Source organism: Bufo bufo, chromosome 2 (assembly GCF_905171765.1).
Source record: "Bufo bufo chromosome 2, aBufBuf1.1, whole genome shotgun sequence".
Lineage (NCBI taxonomy): Eukaryota > Metazoa > Chordata > Amphibia > Anura > Bufonidae > Bufo > Bufo bufo.
The window spans coordinates 735026383-735043474 of record NC_053390.1 but is presented as its reverse complement, the minus strand read 5'-3'; the positions used below and the strand labels follow the sequence as shown (position 1 = coordinate 735043474).

Here is a 17092-nt window from a genome sequence, read left to right as displayed (position 1 = left end):
TGCAAAAACAACACTGCACATCACCAAAAGAACACCATACCCACAGTGAAGCATGGAGGTGGCAGCATCATGCCAAGGGGCTGTTTTTCTTCAGCTGGAACTGGGGCCTTAGTTAAGCTAGAGGGAATTATGAACAGTTCCAAATACCAGTCAATATTGGCACAAAACCTTCAGACTTCTGCTAGAAAGCTGAACATGAAGAGGAACTTCATCTTTCAGCATGACAACGACCCAAAGCATACATCCAAATCAACAAAGGAATGGCTTTACCAGAAGAAGATTAAAGTTTTGGAATGGCTCAGCCAGAGCCCAGACCTGAATCCGATTGAAAATCTGTGGGGATATCTGAAGAGGGCTGAGCACAGGAGATGCCCTCGCAATCTGACAGATTTGGAGTGTTTTTACAAAGAAGAGTGGGCAAATCTTGCCAAGTCAAAATGTGCCATGCTGATAGACTCATTCCCAAAAAGACTGAGTGCTGTAATAAAATCAAAAGGTGCTTCAACAAAGTATTAGTTTTAGGCTACATGCACACGACCGTATGTGTTTTGCGGTCCGCAAATTGTGGATCCGCAAAATAAAACGGATGACGTTCAGTATGGCATCCGTTTTTTTTGCGGATCCGTTTTTTTTGCGGATCCATTGTAATAATGCCTATCCTTGTCCGCAAACTAGAAAAAAATAGGACATGCACAATTTTTTTTGCGGAGCAACGGAACGGACATACGGATGCGGAGAGCACACGGTGTGCTGTCCGCGTTTTTTGCGGACCCATTGAAATGCATGGGTCCGCATCCTATCCGCAAAAAAAACGGATCGGACACGGAAACAAAATACGGTCGTGTGCATAAGGCCTAAGGGTGTGCACACTTGTGCAACCATATTATTTTATTTTTATATTTTTTCTTCCCTCTACCTAAAAGATTTCAGTTTGTTTTTCAATTGAGTTGTACAGTTTATAGGTCACATTAAAGGTGGAAAAAGTTCTGAAATGATTTATCTTTGTTTAATTTTTTTACATCACAGAAACCTGACATTTTACCAGGGGTGTGTAGACTTTTTATATCCACTGTATATTGACATGCCGCACTGAATGTAACCTGTATTTCATGCACATGTTTGTGTTTGCACAGCTTTGTATCGTATTGTGTTATAGTTATAGCCTATTGCCACATGATGATGATCAACAATAGTAAGCACATTTTCTTTCTGTTTCTCAGTTTCACCCTATCCTTACAATAAAAGTTGAATTGGATATTACTCCAGAATCAATAAATTGCTAGGAGGGAGTTTAGCTGCCTGTAAAACTATGCCTTACTCACACATAAGGAGGACAGAGCATTGATAATGACCAATTCTTTCTTATAAGTAATAAGTGTAAGGCTACTTTCACACTCGCGTTTCATGGATCCGTTTGAAGCGCATTTGAAACGGATCCGTCACACAACTGACAAAACTGAGACAAAGGGAACACAATCAGACGGATCCGTCTGTAAAGCAGATTCGTTGGTCACGTTTGTTTCCGTTTTGGCTTCCGTTTAGCGGATCCATTTTGTAATAGGAAGGCGTGTCTCAAAGTGTCCACCCACTTTTACAGTGTATTTAAGTAGGGATTAATCCATTTAGGCTCTTTGTGTATTGGGAACATGTTGCCTGCACACATACGTCTGCTATTGAGGTCACTAATCCTGAAAGCGAGATGGAGAAGACGTGCTCAGCAAAGAAGACGACGCCGGTATTGGGTCCACCTGATAACTTCCAAACACATGACCAGAGGCGTATTTTTCATCCTGTATTTGGAGCATGACTATCGAGAGATTTGACCAGCTACTGCAGCGCATTTCGACAAGTCTTGAAAGACAGGATACCCGCTACAGAAGGGCAATTACTCCTGCAGAGCGACTAATGGTGACAATAAGGTAAGGATTGTCCAAATTTAATTTTTTACAGCTCTATACTTTTTTTAAAAATATTTATGTAAATTTTTTTATTTTGTCACAGGTTTCTTGCTACCGGAGAAAGTCTTTCATCGCTGCATTACCAGTATCGGATGGGAATTTCAACGATCTCCGGTCTAGTCCGCGATACTTGTCGTGCCTTGTGGGAGGTACTGCACGAGGATTACATCCCACATCTGAACAGTGGCTTCAGATCGCGGACAAGTTTCTGCAAACCTGCCAATTCCCGAACTGTGTCGGAGCTGTGGATGGGAAACATTTACAGATTGTGAAACCTTCACGAAGTGGCTCTGAATTCTATAACTACAAGAAATACTTTTCAATTATCTTGATGGCCATTGCGGATGCTGAATACCAATTTGCCGCCGTTGACATTGGAGCTTATGGGCGGACAAATGACTCGATGGCTTTCAAAAAACCTGCAATGGGACGCCTCCTGTATTCAAAGGACTTTGGATTGCCAGCACCGAGACCTTTGCCAGGGACTGATGGACCTCCAATGCCATTTGTGGTAGTAGGGGACGAGGCGTTTCAAATGTGCGAGAACCTCATCAAGTCGTACTCTAGCCGCGACTTGAACCCTGCAAAGCGCGTTTTAAACTACAGACTGTCACGAGCTAGACGACTTGTGGAGTGCACTTTTGGCATTTTAGTTGCGAAATGGCATATTCTCACCAAAGTCATTAATCTTAAGGTTGAAACCATAGACGATGTAGTTAAAGCCTGTGTAGTTCTACATAACTATCTTTTATCAGAGGAACCACTGCGCCTGGACCCACAAGAGGTTGATTGCACACTTACCAGGCTGCAACATCTGGGGTATCGTTCAACCCTTGCCGTGGCCCGAATGAGGGACAGTTTTGCTGATTATTTTGTTTCTGAAGCTGGCAGAGTGACTTCGCAGGATAATTTAGTTTAATTGTTGTTTAAAATGTTTGGTCTTCTATAAAAAAATTTGGGTATACACCTTGTGTCTTTTTTTTTGCTCAGCCCCAAGAACGCTTCTAAAATGGTGATATATTAAAGCATCACTCTTGTGAATATGCACAAGGTCCAGATACTCAGTGGTGGCATTTGCGCACGGGAGTACACAGTAGCATTATGCTGTGCATGTTGCGCTGCATGCTGGGTAATTTTCCCGCACTCGTATGATCTTATGAGTGCGGGACTACAGCACAGCAGGCAGCCGGACGTGCACGGCATCTTTGTAATCTATGATGCTGTGTCTCATCATTATTATTCACTGCGCTGGGCGGCTCTTACATTCCCCGATCCTGTCACCTGAGAGTAGAGCGCTGGATTCAATTACAGGCTTGGGAGGGTGCCGGCGCATGCGCAGATGGTCCGATTGAGGCCGATGCCCATAAGTATCTATCGGGCATGCGCGGGAACTGACAGGATCGGGGAATGTAAGAGCCGCCCAGCGCAGTGAATAATAATGAGCTGGGCGGCGCTAGGAATCGACAGTTGAGGCGCGGCTGGGCACAAAGGTATGAGAAAAAACGCCCCTTGGGCATAAAGAAATGTGATTGACAGATGAATATAAAGTTGTTTTTACATGGTTTACAATGCGGACAGGGGGTACTCTTATATCATTGGAATACACTTTAATAGATCTATCACTGCATAGGAATAACTAAATATGTTTATAGGGCCTGTCAGTGTCCCTTTAAATATATAATGTCCACCACAGAAATTCCTTAAAATTTTATTTATTTTTTCTCAAAAAAAAGGGAGAAATATTATACCATGATCATGTTGTGGAAGTTCAACTAAATAAAATTAGTGTGGATGTGAGACATGGCTGAAAAAGTGTGGCACATCGACTGTGGAGAGGCAGATGGTGGATGAAGAGAAGATGGGATAAGCAAGTGCCACCTGCCCACCACAAGAGCCATATGCCCCCTCAAGTGCCATCTTCCCCCCCAAGTGTCACCTGCCCCCCTCAAGTGCCACCTGCCCCCCTCAAGTGCCATCTATCCCCCTCAAGTGTCACCTGCCCCCCTCAAGTGTCACCTTCCCCCCTCAAGTGCCATCTATCCCCCTCAAGTGTCACCTGCCCCCCTCAAGTGTCACCTGCCCCCCCAAGGGCCATCTGCCCACTCAAGTGCCACCTGCCCCCCCAAGTACCACCTGCTCCCCACAAGTGCCATCAACCCCCCTGTGAGAGATAGAGACAGACAGATAGAAAAAGATAAAGAAACAAAGGTAGATAGACAGACATGAAAACTTCCCATACTTACCAGTTTTTTTTGCAAAGACTGTTTGCAAAGATGGCAGATTCTTATGGCTGCTGTGGGAGGGGGCAATTCTTGAGCATGCTCAGTGCGCAAAACGTTTTGATAAGGATCCGCTCAAACTGAGCCATTACAGACGGATCCGTCCCCATTGACTTTCATTATGTCCTAGGACAGATTCGTTTGGCTCCGCATAGTCAGGCGGACACCAAAACGCTGCAAGCAGAGTTTTGGTGTCCGCCTCCAAAGCGGAATGGAGGCGGAACGGAGGCAAACTGATGCATTCTGAGCGGATCCTTATCCATTCTGAATGCATTAGGGCAAAAACTGATCCGTTTTGGACCGCTTGTAAGAGCCCTGAATGGATCTCACAAACGGAAAGCCAAAACGCCAGTGTGACAGTAGACCAAGAGGGTCAGAAAGATATGGGTATGACCTATGACCCATGCATCATGCCCCAGTTCGGGATTGTGAGTGACTCACGCAGACTCAGCAAGGTTTGGACACAAACTTAATGGTTACACACAGTACTGTGGCACAGAGCTTGGCGGTTCCACAGAGATAGTGTGGGACAGAGCTTGGGCATATAAAGCAAACTGTATATCAACACTGGAAGACACAATGTACTGAAATAAATTCACTGAAGACAGGAAGCAAATGATGATAGCCAGGGATGAAGGCGATGGAAGTCAGTCAATGTACTAGACGGAAGATGGCTATGGCATACAGGTTGAGAACAGATAAGTGTCAGAGATATACAGAACTGCTCTGAAATACAACCCAGTAAGACAGTAAAGACATATAAAATACCACTCAGCAATTAGAAAAACTTCAATGATGACAGCAAACAAAAGACCAGAGGACCACAGGTCCCAGGATAGACTGAAACAAGAACAAGGTATTGGATCTGGAAACAAATGCATAGAGCCATCCCCAGCAATCAGAGAAGCACGTGGCCTAGACATAAAAAGGCTACTGTAACGGGGTTCTGAGGGTGCACTCGGTTCCCCATTGCCCGCAGACCTGTTGCTTAGCTTTAGGAATGAGGCTCTGTGTTTGACCTCATTCCCAGGGCGGCTTTACTGTTGGGTGGCTCCCTGCTCCTAGTCTGCCTTGAGCGCCGAGCTGATCACTCGGTGCTCGACTGGTTGGTCTGTCGGTCATGTGACGCTGGCCACGTCACATGACCCTCACTCCCCACTATAAATACAGGCAGCCTGCTGGCCACAGGTTGCCTGTTAATTTAGGTTCCACCTGCGATTTTGTCTTTCCTGGCGTACTTACCTCCTGCTGAATTCCTGACGATACTCTGCCTGCTCCTTGTGTACTTTGCTGCTCTCCTGGTATTCTGACCCCGGCCTCCTCCTGACGATCCTCTGCTGACTCCTTTAGTACTTCACGACTCTCCTGGTATTTATGACCCCGGCTTCTCCTGACAATTCTCTGCTTGCTCCATTTGTACTTTGTAGCTTTCCTGGTATTGACTCGGTCCGTTCTCGTTCTGTTGTTTGTCTGTCTGTCATCCCTGCACTTAGTCGAAGCTAGGGATTGCCGTCCAGTTGTCCCCTGTCATTAGGACTCGCGAGGCAAGTAGGCAGGGCCAGGGGTGAGGGTGGAGCGCAGTGGTCACTTCCCTCCCCCCTGTGTGTGTGTGTACGCGACCGTTACAGCTACGCAATCAACAACTCCACCCTAAACTAACCAAGACAAGCTAGGTGATGATCTAACTTGATTTACATGCAAAGTATTTGCATAACAACTACCCCAACCATGTGAACATGAGGCAAAAGAGAAATTGCGGTTGCTCATAACAGTAAATTAATAATAATGTATGTCCTACTTTTTATCTGGTGCCATACTTTTTGGAGATATAACTATGAAGACAAGCAAAAAACATGAGCAATAGCAGAAGAGACAAATGGAATCCTCTCTACCATGGCATCGACACATAGCCCACTGTCTCTATAGCACGCCGCACCTTTATTTGAGAACACACCGGCAATCACCTTAATGGGGTTGTGTCACAAAATATATTCTACATTTTTAAAACCGGCACCTGGATCTCAATATCAGTCTACAGATGTAGAGGAGGCCTCTGCCTTTAACTTGCCTGTTCATCCGTTAATAATTTGAATGAGCGTCTCCAATTTTAACTGTGATGAAATATTTATAAGGCCATGTGAAAGGTGATGTTTTATGAGGTAACAAAAATTGCTTTCCTGAAATAAAAGGCCATAATAATTCAGTCACCAGTCATGATGGTCTGGATCGTGCTGTAAGATGCCTTGATTTATCATCTCTCGCTGGCTAATATTTTACTAGATGGCATACTTGGTTATTTACAACCACGATGCGAAAGAATTACTTTAGGAAAAGAACGATATGATGTATATCCAGCTTCTTATTTTTCAGATCATATTCCGAGCATCTGACTTGTGATTCTTTCTTCATTACTTATAAAGACATGAGACTGAATATGTTTTACTTTGGGGATTAAGGAGTTTTCCAACCCCTAAAAATCATGGCTGAAATTGATTGGTAAAATAAATTTTTACATATTCATGCAGTGACCCACAGGGGGAGTGCTGCAATGGAGGATCGGAGTGGTAGTGGTTCACAATGGCTGTCCTTACTCTGGCACTTCCTGGGGCAGCAGTGAATAGAGGGTGCACCCTTTCTGCCCTTGGGGCACACCCTAGGCCTTTAGGGGACTCCCGTCTGGTAGTAGTTGAGGTGCCATTGATGGTGTACAGTTGGCAGGTTGCAAGGCAGGAGTGAGGTGCAGGGTTGGCAAAAGGTTAATGGATAAAGAACAGTATTTTTTTTATTTTTTTGGGGTTGCAGTACAAATAGCAGTAATGAGTAGTGTTGAGCGCGAATATTTGAATAGCGAATATTAATCGCAAATATCGCAACTACGCTAATTCGCGAATATTTCGAATATAGTGCTATATATTCGCTATATCGAATATTCGTCATTTTTTAACATCTGAAAACATGATTCCTCCCGGCTTCTTTCTTGTGAGTCAATGAGTCATTGGCCCACAAGCAACTTAAGCAGGAAGAAATTATGTATATGGAAAAAAAATTACGAATATTCTAAAAAACAAATATATAGCAATATAGGGAATATATTCGTTATTTAGAATATTCGTCTTTTTTTTTTTCAATGTGTACTGTTATTCCACTTTGGCATATTGCTCCCCGACAAGCATCCCCGTCACCATGGGAACGCCTGTGGGTTAGAATATACCATCGGATCTGAGTTTTCCCTGAGATCGTGAAAACTCAGATACGATGGTATATTCTAACCCACAGGTGTTCCCATGGTGACGGGGATGCTTGTCGGGGAGCAGTATGCCAAAGTGGAATAACAGTACAGATTGAAAAAAATATTCGTCATATTGTAAAAAACTAACTTGTAGCAATATAGCGAATATTCGTAAAATACACACATAGACTGCAATTTAGCTAATATACTGCTATAGTAATTTTATTTTTAAGTGTACATTTTTTCCAAAACTGAAGTTCAGAAGAGACAAAAAAAATTTGACTATAAAAAAAAGATTATAGCACTATGTTAGCTACATTGCAGTTTATATGTGTATTTTACGAATATTCTAAAAAATATAGCGAATATTCGTAAAATGCACATATTAGCCATAGCCATAGCCAACCAATAGGAAAGTTGCCTTATGCAGTTAAAAGAAAATCGCAATACGCGAATAATTTAATCGCATTTTATTCGCGATAAATAGAATAATGACGAATATTTGATTCCGACGAATATAAGACGAATGTTCAATCGAATATTCGCGAAATATCGCGAAATCGAATATGGCACCTCCCGCTCATCACTAGTAATGAGGACAATTCTGAGGTATAAGACAGATCTTACCTTTGCCAATGGCTGTGTATAGGCAGCGGCAATAATGGTGGTAGTACTCCTTGATTCTCTAAATACGTTGCAGTCTTACCAATTTGACCACCATGGGTGGGCAAGTCTGACAAAAATGTGGTAGGTGCTGGAGGCTACAAGCCATACCATGTGCAGCAAAGTCCAAGTTATCGCTACTATTCCTGCACACACACTCAGTCTGCATTCACTCAGGGTTAGTCTCCTGGTACAGTCCTTTTTTTTTCTCTGGCAGCTTCTACACTTCACATGAATAGTGGTTTCAAGGAGAATGGATTCTCTTCCCCCACACAGGCTTCATCGAGATTCAAAAGCATCTGCCACCAACACAGGGAGGGCCAGACTGACTCTAAACTGGCCAAAAACTAACCTAATAGGTGTGTGACCAGCACATCACCCTGGCAACTACACCAAGAGGCTGCCAGATTAACTATATACTTGCCCATATTCAGCCATGTGGGATACACCGTGCGTGAAATAAATTAAGTTAACCCTTTTAGCAATAACTAACCCTTGCAATGGTCCTCTGGGGCACTGCAGTTACATTTAAAATTCACTGTGATTCCCACAATGTTGGTCACCAAGTGTCCTCCACTACTTCCCATTGCAGAAAGCAGGAACCATTGGTGCACTGCACCAAATTTAAAAGGTAAGTATGTAAGAGGGTTGCCCCTCCTACAAAGAAACATGCATCATTGGCGGATATAGCCAGCTGCTTTGGTTTTGTTACAGGGGTGATACTACCCAAGTTGTACTGTTCTGTGACTGCGATGTGCCAAATTACTGTGTAATGTGATATGCCGAGTTATGTGCCTTATGCCGCTAAGAGATGCCAGGGAGGACAGGGTAAGATGTAAATATATGTCTCAGATTTTATCACATCAGAGTGAGGGCTTTGTCTATATATAATGCTTGCCTCTATTTTATTAAGTGCATTATTATCTTTTTTCTATAATTTCTTTATTTTTTTTTCATGAATGCTGCCAGGGACATCCACACATTTATTTATCATATTGTGCAGGATGTTTTTATCTTTGTTTTTTCTGTGATTTTTCTGTTTATGTAGTATACGGAAGGTGTACAGCAAACTAGAAGACACAAAAGGAAGATACGGCTGACTGGATCCAAAACTAAGGAACCAAAGGGATAGCCCAGCAACAGACCTGGCTCTCTCCCTAAACTGCTCAGCCTATGCAAAATTCTCAATGGTAGAAGATCGCATATCCTCGTACCTCGACTGAATAACCCCTGAACACCCTATAATAGTGAGGGGACACGACCACCGGCCCCCACTTGATACGGAGGGAGTCAGGGTCTCCTGGGATCCAGCAAACAGGAAAATACAAATGAATAAACAAAACTTATCTGTAGAAGACTCAGTAGTAGCATCCAGCATGCATATACTCCAGGAAGTTGTATAAACCGCAAAGTGATGCAGTATGGGAAGGGATTTAAAGGGATGCAATCAGTGCAACTACATGACAGCTGAGAGAGGCTAACGAGATGAGAAAATGAAAGCAAAACAAAAGGAACCTCAAGGAGGAGGTTCTGAAGGACGTCTGTCAGAGCTTCTCAGATGTCTGGTGGTGACATTGAGGGAGTGACACCTTCAAGTGTGAATGTGCTCCTATTTTATCTTGGGAGTAGCATTGTTGTACACTTTTGCCCTTCCTATTTAACCGGCGACCTTGATTAGGTGGTACATATAGGTGTGCTTGCTCCTCCTCTCATCAGCTGCTTGATGCACATGGAGGTGACTAGGAGCAGCACACCATATGTGTGGGGGCTGCGCTCCTGCACATAGAAGCCCAACGGCTTAGGTAGGTTTAGCATAGGACCCGCCTGACCTGAGACCACCTTGGCGAATGGTAGGCAGGCTCAGATGTGTTTTGATCATAAGATGTAAATACACCATATGTGATGATGTCAAAGGATTTTGAGTGGAAAAACTGAACTCTGACTGACCCATAAAAATATATTAATCACCAGACCAATTTAAAGGGAACCTATCACATTGAAATGCAGTCCGATATGTACAATTAAAGCAACCCGGGCTTGTTCCAGCCACAGTTTCAGTCTGCCTCCCAGAAGTCCATTGGGTCAGGGAGAAGGGTATGTTCCGGAGAAAGGTAATTTAGAAAAAGAGACAATTTTACTTAAAGGGCTTCTGTCACCCCACAAAAGTCTTCTTTTTTTTTTTTGGATAGTTACATTCTTTATAGCGCGATATAGGAGAATATAATCTTATCACTTACTTTCATGCGGCCGTTTCTTTAGAAAACGAAGTTTTATAATATGTAAATCCGGTCTCTACCAGCAAGTAGGGCGTCTACTTGCTGGTAGCCGCAGCAGAAAACCGCCCCCTTGCCGTGTTGATTGACAGGGCCAGCCGTGATCTCCTCCTCTGGCCGGCCCTGTCAGTATTTCAAAAATCGCGCGCCTCTGTTCATTCGGCGCAGGCGCTCTGAGATGAGGAGGCTCGTCTCCTCAGAACTCCCTCAGTGCGCCTGCGCCGATGACGTCTTCTCTTTAGGTGATGTCATCGGCGCAGGCGCACTGGGGGAGTCCTGAGGAGACGAGCCTCCTCATCTCAGAGCGCCTGCGCCGAATGAACAGAGGCGCGCGATTTTTGAAATACTGACAGGGCCGGCCGGAGGAGGAGATCACGGCTGGCCCTGTCAATCAACACGGCGAGGGGGCGGTTTTCTGCTGCGGCTACCAGCAAGTAGACGCCCTACTTGCTGGTAGAGACCGGATTTACATATTATAAAACTTTGTTTTCTAAAGAAACGGCCGCATGAAAGTAAGTGACAAGATTATATTCTCCTATATCGCGCTATAAGGAATGTAACTATCCAAAAAAAAACAAAAAACTTTTGTGGGGTGACAGAAGCCCTTTAATGTTTTTGGGGAAAAAAATGGAAAGCTAGCCAGAAGTAGTAATGCCATAAAGCAGAATAAAATTTGAGCAGAGGCGCTGAACTTCACAACATTTGAAAAACGCGACAACTTTTATGGAGAGCTGGTGTAAGGGATCGTCTCTCTTTCAGGGGGTCACAGTCACAGACATCTTCACAGACACCAGGATTTAAGGGCCAAAAACTGTGTTTTATTGCGGCACGTCCGCGTAAACAGTTGTAAAAAATAAACTCCTGCCCGTCTGGGCTCGACCTAAACACATAGGTTTCCCTGACTCACCTCTAAGTACCGCTTAGTGTCAGGGTCTCAGGCTCCAAGCCTTAGCAGGTTCCACTCATCAAGTGTCAGTCCACACAGGGGAGAGATCAGGCTTCGCATTGCCTTGTAGCCCCTCAGTCTTCCTGACTGAGACCACACACAGAGCCTCTGCTCCAGTATCACAGACACTTCTCCCTTCAGACTGACCTACTCTGAGGCGCTTTATGCAAGCCTGATTACAGCAGGCCTCACCTGCGATCACCTCAGGTAGAAAGGAAAACCCGTACTGGAAGGGTGTGGACTGTGAACTCACTCTACCAAGTCTAGCCACCAGTCCAAGTAAAATCCAGCCCAGAAAATGTATACAGAAATGTCTCAGCAAACTATGCTTTGCTGAGACTACTGCCACTCTCTGGATTTTATCTGTCTCATTCATCTGAGGTACCTGAAGTGGGACAACACACCTTCCAGCACTGTTCACATTACCACACTGGGTAGAAGTACAGTAGTAATGCCGTAGAGCAGAATTAAAGGGGTTGTCCAGGTTCAGCGCTGAACCCGGACACAACCCGATCTGCACTCATTCACCATGCTTTTCACACTCCGATGCTCCCCCTATCCCTTTTCTTGAGATCCGGCGACGTATCGGGCTCTCCATGGGTAAGCCAAGCGGAGGCTTCCGCCTAGCAATGAGCCAGGTGACGTCACGGCAATAATGTCCAAATGTGAACAAAATGTCACACTCCGATGCTCCTCCTTGCCCTGCTCTGAATCGCGCAGGGCAAGGAGGAGCATTGGAGCATGACAAGCTCCGATGCTCCACTCATTCATGGTGAATGGGGGCAGATTGGGTTGTGTACAGGTTCAGCTCTGAACCCGGGAAAGCCCTTTAAATTTGGGTGAAGCCACAGAATGCAAAACAATTACCACAACTAAGTGGTACGGCAGCAAATGCATCACCAGCAACATGGTCGGGTGGGAGTTCAGCTCTTCATTGCCACTATGGCCATGGCCACCCTCCTCCATCGTCAGAATCCTCACTCTCCCAGACACTTTTATCAGACAGTGATATGTCATTGTGGAATCCTTGGACCCCTCACAATTCCCTCCTCTGTATTTGCCCCAAGTGCCACTGTCACCATGGCTACCACTGTCTCTACCACTACCACCATGGCTACAAATGTCAATACTACTACCACCAACACAGCAATGCATTAGGTCCCCCATTTCTGTCTTAACCTCCACCTCATGGTAGTCCAAATGCTGACTGTTCTCACAGAACTCATCAACAGGGACACAAGTCAGAGGTTTGGAACACATTATTAAACAGTAACAAAATCGCAAAGTGTTTTTTGACAATTAATAGGGTGTAATTAAATGTCCCTCCCCTTCTACTAACACACTAGACACTGGTATTAACAATTTACAATGGTATATTGACGCACTAAAATTAAGAATCAAAATTAGGGTTATTCACGTTAGAAAAAAGACGACTGAGGGGAGATCTAATTACTATGTATAAATATATCAGGGGTCAGTACAGAGATCTCTCACATCATCTATTTATCCCCAGGACTGTGACGAGGGGACATCCTCTGCGTCTGGAGGAAAGAAGGTTTGTACACAAACATAGAAAAGGATTCTTTACGGTAAGAGCAGTGAGACTATGGAACTCTCTGCCTGAGGAGGTGGTGATGGTGAGTACAATAAAAGAATTCAAGAGGGGCCTGGATGTATTTCTGGAGTGTAATAATATTACAGGCTATAGCTACTAGAGAGGGGTCGTTGATCCGATCCAGGGAGTTATTCTGATTGCCTGATTGGAGTCGGGAAGGAATTTTTATTCCCCTAAAGTGAGGAAAATTGGCTTCTACCTCACAGGGTTTTTTTTTGCCTTCCTCTGGATCAACTTGTAGGATGACAGGCCGAACTGGATGGACAAATGTCTTTTTTCGGCCTTATGTACTATGTTACTATGTAAGAAAGAAAAAAGTGCAATTGAACAATGTAAAATATCCGCTGCTGGGGGTGCTGGGAACAGGCCTTTAAAATACTTATGAACTGAAGAAGCTTGAGGTTTTTGAAAAAAAAAAAAAAGGCTGGCTGCTCATACACAGAAAAATATTATCTTTGTGCAGACACTCCAAGATTTTCTGATTGCAGTGCATTACATGAAAAGCTCCAGCTGCCTTCATTGTAAAACACACACAGTACAATGCCCTTATGCTCTGTCTCTCTAATGATACTCGACCTCACTGTTCCACCTATTACCGGTAATTCAATTTATGTTCTTCTCACTCATTTCGCTGCCTCGAAGACTCTAATATGGCCAGGGGCGGATTAGCAATATACCCCACCAGAAAGATTCCAGTGAGCGTCTGGCCTCAGTTAATGCAGCAGAATTATAATGACAGCTCAGCAGGGTCTCTGCAATACAAGTCACGGGTTGCTGGCAGCCCAGCTGTGCTGTCCTCATACTCATGATAATGACAGCACAGTAGGGCCGCCGGTGGCCTGCAATGTGTATTGAAAAGACGCTGCTGAGCTGTCATTAAGCCACAACGTGTCAAGTGCGGCCGGGTGTCGGAGCTGCAATGTGTATAATGTACACCGTAGTCCGGCGCTTACGTTTTGGTGGAAGTTCCACAAAGAGAAGCCAAACAAAACATGGCCTTTATACCAAACAGTTGTATCCACTCCTCTTTTCCACGTGTTCGTGTCTTAGGCTACATGCACACGAACGCTGTTTGTTTCCGTGTCCTTTTTTTTTTTTTTTTGCGAATAGGATGCAGACCCATTCATTTCAATGGGTCCTTAAAAAATGCGCACAGCACACCGCGTGCTATCCGCATCCGTATGTCCGTTCCGTAGCCCCGCAAAAAAAATAGAACATGTCTTATTCTTGTCCATTTTAGGCATTGTTACAATGGATCTGCAAAAAAATAAAAACGTATGGCATACGAATGTCATCAGTTTTTTTTTTGAGGATCCGCAATTTGCGGACCGCAAAACACATACGGTCGTGTGCATGTAGCCTTACAGAAAGTGGTCTCCCAGTGAGCAGTTACACCACAGTCTTCAGAAATATGGTCCAGCGTGGTCAGTGTAGTGTAGGTAACGGGACTTTTGGGGGGGGGTCGAACAGTTTAAGCTCTAGTGCTTTGATTGACTGAAGGGTGTGATGTCAGCGGAGCACTCAGTGCTTGTAATTGAATCATCTGGGAGCCACTGTCATGTCGGTGACTACTAATGTATTTAGGCTCTGTGGGGATGTGCCCCCATAACAGTGCTTGCCATACTGCTCCATAATAGAGCTAGCCACAGTGCCCCATAACAGCGCCTGTCATACTACCCCCATAATAGAGCTAGCCACAGTGCCCCCATAACAGTGCTTATCATACTGCTCCATAATAGAGCTAGCCATAGTGCCCCCATAACAGTGCTTGCCATACTGCTCCATAATAGAGCTAGCCACAGTGCCCCATAACAGCGCCTGTCATACTTCCCCCATAATAGAGCTAGCCACAGTGCCCCCATAACAGTGCTTGCCATACTGCCCCATAACAAAGCCTGCCACAGTGCCCCCATAAAAGTGCTTGTCATACTGTCCCTATAATAGAGCTTGCCACAGTGCCCCATAACAGTGATTGTCATACTGTACCCATAATAGAGCTAGCCATAGTGCCCCCATAACAGTGTTTATCATACTGCCCCATAATACAGGGAGTGCAGAATTATTAGGCAAATGAGTATTTTGACCACATCATCCTCTTTATGCATGTTGTCTTACTCCAAGCTGTATAGGCTCGAAAGCCTACTACCAATTAAGCATATTAGGTGATGTGCATCTCTGTAATGAGAAGGGGTGTGGTCTAATGACATCAACACCCTATATCAGGTGTGCATAATTATTAGGCAACTTCCTTTCCTTTGGCAAAATGGGTCAAAAGAAGGACTTGACAGGCTCAGAAAAGTCAAAAATAGTGAGATATCTTGCAGAGGGATGCAGCACTCTTAAAATTGCAAAGCTTCTGAAGCGTGATCATCGAACAATCAAGCGTTTCATTCAAAATAGTCAACAGGGTCGCAAGAAGCGTGTGGAAAAACCAAGGCGCAAAATAACTGCCCATGAACTGAGAAAAGTCAAGCGTGCAGCTGCCAAGATGCCACTTGCCACCAGTTTGGCCATATTTCAGAGCTGCAACATCACTGGAGTGCCCAAAAGCACAAGGTGTGCAATACTCAGAGACATGGCCAAGGTAAGAAAGGCTGAAAGACGACCACCACTGAACAAGACACACAAGCTGAAACGTCAAGACTGGGCCAAGAAATATCTCAAGACTGATTTTTCTAAGGTTTTATGGACTGATGAAATGAGAGTGAGTCTTGATGGGCCAGATGAATGGGCCCGTGGCTGGATTGGTAAAGGGCAGAGAGCTCCAGTCCGACTCAGACGCCAGCAAGGTGGAGGTGGAGTACTGGTTTGGGCTGGTATCATCAAAGATGAGCTTGTGGGGCCTTTTCGGGTTGAGGATGGAGTCAAGCTCAACTCCCAGTCCTACTGCCAGTTTCTGGAAGACACCTTCTTCAAGCAGTGGTACAGGAAGAAGTCTGCATCCTTCAAGAAAAACATGATTTTCATGCAGGACAATGCTCCATCACACGCGTCCAAGTACTCCACAGCGTGGCTGGCAAGAAAGGGTATAAAAGAAGAAAATCTAATGACATGGCCTCCTTGTTCACCTGATCTGAACCCAATTGAGAACCTGTGGTCCATCATCAAATGTGAGATTTACAAGGAAGGAAAACAGTACACCTCTCTGAACAGCGTCTGGGAGGCTGTGGTTGCTGCTGCACGCAATGTTGATGGTGAACAGATCAAAACACTGACAGAATCCATGGATGGCAGGCTTTTGAGTGTCCTTGCAAAGAAAGGTGGCTATATTGGTCACTGATTTGTTTTTGTTTTGTTTTTGAATGTCAGAAATGTATATTTGTGAATGTTGAGATGTTATATTGGTTTCACTGGTAAAAATAAATAATTGAAATGGGTATATATTTGTTTTTTGTTAAGTTGCCTAATAATTATGCACAGTAATAGTCACCTGCACACACAGATATCCCCCTAAAATAGCTAAAACTAAAAAGAAACTAAAAACTACTTCCAAAAATATTCAGCTTTGATATTAATGAGTTTTTTGGGTTCATTGAGAACATGGTTGTTGTTCAATAATAAAATTAATCCTCAAAAATACAACTAATAATTCTGCACTCCCTGTAGATCTAGCCATAGTGCAGCATAACAGTGCTTGTCAAACAGACCCATAAGAGAGCTAGCCACAGTGCCCCCATAACTGTGCTTGCCATACTGTCCCCATAACAAAGCCTGCCACAGTGCCCCCATAACAGTGCTTGTCATACTGTCCCTATAAAAGAGCTAGCCACAGTGCCCCCATAACAGTGCTTGCATAATGCTCCATAATAGAGCTAGCCATAGTGCCCCCATAACAGTGCTTATTATACTGCCCCATAATAGAGCTAGCCATAGTGCTGCATAACAGTGCTTGTCAAACAGACCCATAAGAGAGCTAGCCACAGTGCCCCCATAACTGTGCTTGTCATACTGTCCCCATAAAATAGCTAGCCACAGTGCCCCCACAACAGTGCTTGTCATACTGCCCCTATAATAGAGATAGCCACAGTGCCCCCATAACAATGCTTGCAATACTGCCCCATAACAAAGCCTGCCACAGTGCCCCATAACAAAGCCTGCCACAGTGCCCCTATAATAGAGCTAGCCACAG

The 17092-nt window shown here is 44.4% G+C and overlaps 1 protein-coding gene across 1 annotated transcript in view; it reads right to left on the bottom strand.

Annotated features, from left to right (window-relative positions):
- YIPF7 (Yip1 domain family member 7) overlaps nt 1-6489 on the bottom strand; it is a 197509-nt gene extending 191020 nt beyond the window's left edge. Inside the window, exon 1 of the mRNA XM_040418920.1 lies at nt 6174-6489. The gene's annotated coding sequence lies outside the window, so the exon portion shown is untranslated. The remainder of the gene's footprint in view (nt 1-6173) is intronic.
- Between the last annotated feature and the right edge of the window lie 10603 nt (nt 6490-17092).